This window comes from Bactrocera neohumeralis, chromosome 2 (genome assembly GCF_024586455.1).
Source record: "Bactrocera neohumeralis isolate Rockhampton chromosome 2, APGP_CSIRO_Bneo_wtdbg2-racon-allhic-juicebox.fasta_v2, whole genome shotgun sequence".
In the NCBI taxonomy this organism is placed as follows: domain Eukaryota; kingdom Metazoa; phylum Arthropoda; class Insecta; order Diptera; family Tephritidae; genus Bactrocera; species Bactrocera neohumeralis.
This window is the reverse complement of record NC_065919.1, coordinates 70928445-70936806: the sequence shown is the minus strand read 5'-3', so window position 1 is coordinate 70936806 and position 8362 is coordinate 70928445.

The following is an 8362-nucleotide window of genomic DNA, read 5'->3' as shown; positions in this document are numbered from 1 at the left end:
CCTAAGACGCAGCCGCGGTCAACATTTAAATGAAATTATCTTCAAAAAGTAAATGTCATGAACCAATCTAACGTTTCAAATAAAGAACCGATGAGATTTTGCAAATTTTATGCGTTTTTTTTTTTAAAAAGTTATCAAGCTCTTAAAAAATCACCCGATATATGTCTGCCTTGCAAACACTGATTGATTTGGCAGCTGAATTGTATACACACAATCACACAAACACACACACATATATATATATAGGATATATCCTTTTACTAGCACTCAAAAGGTACATCCAAGAGCACATGCAATTGATATTTTTGTTGTGCCGAATGTACCAAAAGCACCAATTCAATGCAAATACCGATAATTAACAGCAAACATGCAGGGAATGGCACAAGGCCATTTTTTATAATTTTAAAGATAAATATCTGTTTCGCACGACTGCCAAGAGTAAAAAAATACACTTTCAGCAGTTCAAGCGCTCGTTGCCCACAATCAGGGTGTCAGAATCGCGCCGTCCTTCGAAATTATTAATTTGCATTCAGAGGTCACAGCGTAAAGGCAATGCTGGGGATAACTGCTCGAGTTGTGGAGAAAGACTTGTATTGGTAGCTACGCATCCATGGTGTTTGGCGCCCAAGTATAAGCGACGCTTATAGTGTCACGTAGTCACTCATGTTCTTGCATACAACCTTGTGCAGTTATCCAAGCAAATGCCTGCGCAGTCTTTCTTCTTTTTCTCCAGCTCGCCAGCGAGGACGGTCGCCCAGCAATCGGCAGCAATAGGCAGCGCGAAGCCGAAGGACCATCATCACTGCCGGATACATCACCGTGCCAGCTTTAGCAAGCGTCAACGCCGGGCACGTTAGTTTCACCCGTTTTCATCAACGCCGTCTACATCGCCGTACCAGCTTTAACAAGCGTCAACGCCGGGCACGTTAGTTTCACCCGTTTTCATCACCGCCGTGCCGACTTCATCAAACGTCAACGCCGGGCACGCTTAGTTTCACCCGTTTTCATCACCGCCGTGCCGACTTCATCAAACGTCAACGCCGGGCACGCTTAGTTTCACCCGTTTTCATCACCGCCGTGCCGACTTCATCAAACGTCAACGCCGGGCACGCTTAGTTTAACCCGTTTTCATCACCGCCGTGCCGACTTCATCAAGCGTCAACGCCGGGCACGCTAATTTCACCCGTTTTCATCACCGCCGTGCCGACTTCATCAAGCGTCAACGCCGGGCACGCTAATTTCACCCGTTTTTCATCACCGCCGTGCCGACTTCATCAAACGTCAACAAATTTAACCCGTTTTTCATCACCGCCGTGCCGCTTCATCAAACGTAGTGTTTCACCCGTTTTCATCAGTCACTTGCCGACTTCACCACCGTGCCGACTTCATCAAATCAACGCCGGAGCACGCTTAGTTTCACCCGTTTTCATCACCGCCGTGCCGACTTCATCAAACGTCAACGCCGCGCTTAGTTTCACCCGTTTTCATCACCGCCAAACATCAAGCGTCAACGCCGGGCACGCTAATTTCACCCGTTTTCATCACCGCCGTGCCGACTTCATCAAGCGTCAACGCCGGGCACGCTAATTTATCATCAAGACTTCATCAAGCGTCAACGCCGGGCACGCTAATTTCACCCGTTTTCATCACCGCCGTGCAGCGTCAACGCCTGACTCATCAATCCCGTTTATTTCCATCGCGCTGGTCTGGCTGTCCGCATAAGGAGTGGGGGTGTGGATATAACTTTACGATATAATATTTATGGATATAACTTACAAATGTAATGGGGTTTCGTCCATAGCTGAGGTATGCTCAGCCGCACCAGGGTCAGCCTCGGGACCCACGAACCCTTAGCAAAAGGGGAGAAGAGTTTTATCCTCGTAAAGTTATATCCGCACCCCCGCTCCTTATGCGGACAGCCAGACCAGCGCGATGGAAATAAACGGGATTGATGAGTCAGGCGTTGACGCTTGATGAAGTCGGCACGGCGGTGATGAAAACGGATGAAATTAGCGTGCCCGGCGTTGACGCTTGATGAAGTCGGCACGGCGGTGATGAAAACGGGTGAAATTAGCGTGCCCGGCGTTGACGCTTGATGAAGTCGGCACGGCGGTGATGAAAACGGGTGAAATTAGCGTGCCCGGCGTTGACGCTTGATGAGTCGGCACGGCGGTGATGAAAACGGGTGAAACTAAGCGTGCCCGGCGTTGACGTTTGATTCGGCACGGCGGTGATTGAAACTAAGCGTTGATGAAGTCGGCACGGTGGTGATTTTGATGAAAACGGGTGAAACTAAGCGTGCCCGGCGTTGACGTTTGATGAAGTCGGCACGGCGGTGATGAAAACGGGTGAAACTAAGCGTGCCCGGCGTTGACGTTTGATGAAGTCGGCACGGCGGTGATGAAAACGGGTTAAACTAAGCGTGCCCGGCGTTGACGTTTGATGAAGTCGGCACGGTGGTGATGACGTCGGCACGGTGGTGATGAAGTCGGCACGGTGGTGATGAAAACGGGCTCCTCTGTGTAGGAGAGATCTTATTATTCGCCAACCGTCTTCGTTGACCTGATATAGAATACAAATTTATAGGCGTAAGTGCAGCATTTAAGATTTCAGGCCCGAATTTCGCTATGCATACTCACCTCAAAGCAGCGCATTTAAATATTTTACTCAAACACAAAATGTAATGGTTTACAGCAGCTAAACCCTCTTCGGATAAAACGACTTTTATATAGCACAACTGAAATTAAAATTGTTGTTGGTTGAGCAAGAGCTCTTGTAGTTCATCTTTCTGTTACAAATAACACTTTTTTGTATGTTTGTTCTTGCATGCTAGCTGTTGCTAATTAAAGACTTATATCTAAGGAAAAGCAATTCGTAGAAACATTTGAGCATGGCCTTCGAGTTCTAAAAGCTTGAAGGTTTTCAGTCACTTATTCAGCCTCCAGGCTTCTTACGTATTTTGTAGTAGTGAATTAGTGCTCCATCTCATTGCTAGTTAACCATTACGTATATTTATATTTAAGCGTTGAAACAGTAAGGACTAATTTGCTATTCGCTAAATTCAAGATAGAAGTTTATATTCCAAACTGAGATTTTACGAGCTGACTGAGTTTTAAAAAGCACAGTGGTCTAAGAACGTTTTTATTATTACAAAATTTTAACTAAACTTCTGATGAAAAATAATTTTTTTATAAACTAAATGTAAAACACAGTTCTGCCTAGTTTATTGCCATAAATTAGAATTATAAATTCGATAACGAGCCCTGGATTTACATACACATACATGTCCACTTTCAAAGAACTAATGAAAAATGTGATTCCGTACTTGTTGGCATTAAACACAACCAATAGTCTGACCATAAGCCATTCTGATCAGAAATTGATTGATCTTTAAATTAATAAATTACGTATGCTTTCAGAGAATTTAACAAAACCAATAAATAATCGATTTAATTTTTAATTTAAAGTGAAGAATACTTGACAGCCTACTGTACTTCTCTCAAGGCGATTTAAATTTTTTTTCTCATCGTAATAATCATTTAGGCATGCACAACCAAGACAGCGTTAAGCTTGTAAAAATAAAATAAAAAACGTTATGTGGTTGTTGAGCCAATAAAAGTAAAGCCAAAGAGGTGAGTGGCCTTGCATCGTATCTTCTTCCAGCAGCAACACGAAATTAATTGCTTACCAAGTTATGTGCGTAAACGGGAGCAATGGACATGGTCTGCTCCTCGTACACAGTAAGGGTAGGTAGATACAGTTCTCAAGTATTTAAATATGTATTTAACAGTAACTTTGTTGCGTAAAAGTTTTTAGTGTTTGCCACAGTTCTGTGTAAATATAAGGACAAACTTTTTGAAGGTCGATTTTTTGCTGCAATGTATAATAAATTTCTAGCTTTACCATATCCTGAACAACAACTAACAAAAAATTAGATTTCCAGTCTGTCGGAAATACTTGTACATACCTTTATAATTGATATCGCATTCATACACATGTAAGTTTTAAGGCTTGTTTTTGGCTCACAATTTATTATATATATAAACAAACTATTTCCTCAATCAAAAAACGAGTTGTTTTCTTTCTGCTCAGATAAATATTGCAGGTGGAACTAACCTAGTCAAGTGGTATATTTCAATAATCATATTTTTTCTAGGATATATAATTCTCTGCTTTAGGTTGTTGTGTATTTATTGGTCATTGGTTTGTCAGTGCGTATGAACAACTTATTGAAATACAATGAACTTTTTTGCGAGAGAGTTATTAAACACAAAGGAAGTGAGTATGCGGTAATAAGCCAGGAAAATTTTGCAACGAAAAATAATTAATATTGCGTATATAAGCTTTAGAATCACCCAGAACTTTAGTCCTACGAACAGATAAGGGGTATGGTATATTTCACTATAATCAATATGTAAAAATATCTTCGCATGCAAATTTTTCTCCTTGAAAATTGATTTAAAAAAGTGTTGAGAAATACCTTTTTATTCAAACTTAGCAATTTCCTGTCACAGTACGGTGTAAGCCAATAAGTAACATGTATTTAAGAGAGGTATATCAAGAGATAGACTGTATTTAATGTTTATTTGTTTAGTCTTCACTCACCACATTAAATCCGCTTTCTAATTTCCGTCATGGGCCTTCCGAAACACTAGGTTTTCTCACGTCATCCGCTCAAGTTTACTCACTTCTATTTCAGTAGCTGTCTCGTGTGATTACTTAGAAGCCGCAGCAACATTCTAAAATTTGCGCTGTTCATCAGTAGGTTAAGTCCGTCTGTAATTTCAATCCTACTTATACTCACACATTTCATGTCGCATGCTTTCCTTCCACTAAAGCTTGCCTTATACATATAAGGTCTTGTTGAGGTTATCTAGCAACCACCTTTCAACCAGCTCAAGTGTGTGTAGAGGTCGACAAGTTCGTTCAAGTATTGTTGAACAGACTAGAGAATACAGAATACAATACAACATAGATGTTTATACTCTAAACACTCACTAGGATATGTTTGAGTGTCTAAATTTGTGTTCGATTATAAGGCACTGACGTCAACAAGTCGGCTAACCAAGCAACGCACCAACTTATTAGTTAAGGAGCAGTGTCGTAGCAACTTTTTGAAGTAGTTTTAGACAACATTTGTTGTTAGATAAAATTTTACAGTATGAGAGTTAATAAATATGTCGTCTGGAATTTATAGTACTACGGCTTGTTTAAAAAATTGTCGTAAATATTACAAAAAAAATCGATTTTGTTTAAATCATTCGACGCATAACATAGACATATCTATGCATTTCTAATGTGTAATGTTGCCCTATTGTTGCCAAAGACCAATTCCAGCAAAGTAAACAAATGTAGTCATTCGTATGTGCCTTTTAGATATATTTGAATGTACACATGAGCGTGACATTGATCTCAAATAAACCAGCTTTAACGCCAACGGCCAAGTTAAGCTCTGTGGCAGTGAGGTGCTATGGAAGAATAAGGTAATATAGAGAAAACCGCCAGAAGCAAATACGGATACCATAAAGCGCTGTAATTACACCAATGTTGACCCTGTCGAGTCGGAGGTATTGCGGTGTATTGAAGTGCTCACTTGGTTATGAACAAATGTTGGCTCTCAGCAACTCACATACACACACACACATGTTGAAAAGTTCTATTTGAGACCACCTTTTACAAGCATACTGCATTCGGCAAGTACTTAAGAGCAGATCCATGCCCTGCATAGGTGCAAACCATGTTTTGTGCTCTTCTCGCAATTCGAAGGCGCAATATTTTTAAGAAATGCAATTACACTAGTCACTATTATTCTTCAGCACTAAATTTTCATTTTTGTTTATAAAAAGATCTGCAAAAAATCCAATTTTCAGTTTTTTTCTTCGCCCAAGATCTAAGTTAAGGTTTTAACTAGAACACGTATTTATTTCACTTTAGATGATCCTGTAAGGTGTTATCCTGCCAACGGGGCCGCATCTTTTTTTCGAAGGGTCACCACAAATGACGTCGGAATGGCCGAGTTTAAAATATGTTTTTACAAAATTTCAGAATTTCTTTGTGAAGCGAGTATGTTTCTAACAATATTTCATTTTCTTATTAGAAAAAAATTAAAAAAAAGACTGTTTTTACCCGTGGTAACCCATGTAACCCCTTAAGAGATCGTGCTTATTACCGTCAGACAAACAAACTTGCAATATTTGTTTTTGTTGGGACTCGGTTGATGAAGTGGTCCCTTTGATTATAATTATACAAGTATTCTCTGTAAAAGAAAATCGATAGCACAATCGGTTGGGCAACCTTATATAAACGCCAACGCCGACCGCACAACCAACAAATCAACGTGTGGAGCATGTTCTCGTTAACACGTGCAATAATCAAGAAAAACAAATAGGAATGGTTTATATTTACATACAACCGCTGTTATTTTTTTTTGCTGCAAATATAGAAATTGCTTCAATTTTCAGTAATTATCAAACTATACGTCAGCTTTTTTACTGTTAATATGTAAGTGAATACCCTTGCACTGCCTCCAACGCTACTCGGTTGTGTTATCGACCTTGCACTGCTCACAAATGGTGAAACTGTCTTCTGCCTCTGTACACTTTCTAGTCAACAATAATCATTATAGGTCATTGAACTATGAAGCCAGTAAAAACTCTATTATGTGTAATAAATTGTCGGGCGAGTGCGCACGCTTAATCTTAATAGGCATTGGGGCTAGCTTAATAGAAGTAGCGGGTGGAGCGTTAAATGAATATTCACTACTTATGTAGCATAAAACATAATATCGGTTAGTATGAGTCTTTATATAATATTATATATTTTTGGCGTATTGGGAACTTGAAATTTAGGGCTAAAAATATATGTATATACTTCTATAGATAAGTTTCTACTTATATACTAGTTATGGTAGAAATATACAATAAGAAGGCGGCTGTAATTGAAGTTTATAATTTATTAACGGAGACATCTTAAAAAAATGCTATGGAGGGCTAACTGCTCTGCACATGTCGTTACATTCAAGAAGCTTTTGGTGTAAGAAACACTAGTGAGAAACAATATCCTTTCAGTATAAGTGCGAATGCTATAAATATTAGCTGTGTTTCGAAACTGACCCAAGCCACGAAACATTTTACAACATATATTTCGAATTTGGTTATTTTACACATTTAAAAACCTACAACAATATATGAGAATAACTAGTTATTTTTACAAAAACATTGGTTAATGAGATCATGCCTGGTTGCACTAATTCTTCTTAATCCCATCCCACAACGAAAGAGATAAACCTCGAAGTGATACACACAGACTCTACTGTAAAAGTCTTTAAATATATTGATTCTTTCCTTACTCAAAGCGAAAGGCTGATAAGGTATGTGAAAAGTTCAAGTGCGTTTCAATTCAAGGCTTTCATGCCAAGAAAGCCCAAGTGTACATCGATGTTATATTGATACGTATTTAGACATTTTATTTGTAAAAGCAGCAGAAGTTGTTGCAATTACTTATCTCTTTAAAACATTCATAATTATAGTTGAAAGTTGGATTTTCATTTAAAGAATTTTTATGTTGAACTTAACTCTAATATATTATATAAAATAAAAAGTAGGAAACTTGTATGTATAACAGAAATAAGTTAAGTTGAGATTATTTTTGCTGTCGAAAATTTCTTAGTAAATAAAACGGGAAAGCCTGAATAAAAACCTTGCACATTTTATACATAAATTAACTAATGTGAAAATGATGACCATTGTTGTAAACAGTCCCCTGCAAAGAGAGTTCAGTGGATAGCAGAACCTTTTCAAGTTTTAAGGACAATAAAAGTAAGGGACAGTTCATTTATCCCCATATTGTCTGCCCGTTTTATCTCTGTCGAAATTCACTGGCATTTAATTGAAATAAATGAGTTGCAGAGGACACCCGCAACATAGAATTTGCCAAGTTCATACGTGTCTAAGATTCAGTTGTAAAAAACGAAGTCAACAAAAGATAAGATCAAACATGAAACCTTATTAGTATTGCACAATGAATCACAGGCACGCAAATAGGAAGAATAGGCAAAACCCTTTACCCTTCACCACAACGTTCTTCTGTGTAACTAGACTGCTCTATTGTATGGCTTCGAGGAAATTGTGAATTTGAAAAACGCGGATAGAAGCTCCTATCCATTTTCCAGTCAAACAACCTTTGGAAATTACACAGTAAAGCGAGTCATGGAAGTTTAGCTAAAAAGCGAGAAAAGATAGAGCTTAAGAATGGATAAAAAAATATTATTACTTACAACAATGTGCTAAAAGCTGTAAACTGCAGCGCGAAGGTCAATGTGTGAAGGCGTTAAGGATGCTTAAGAAGCACCTTTGGCGGTGTT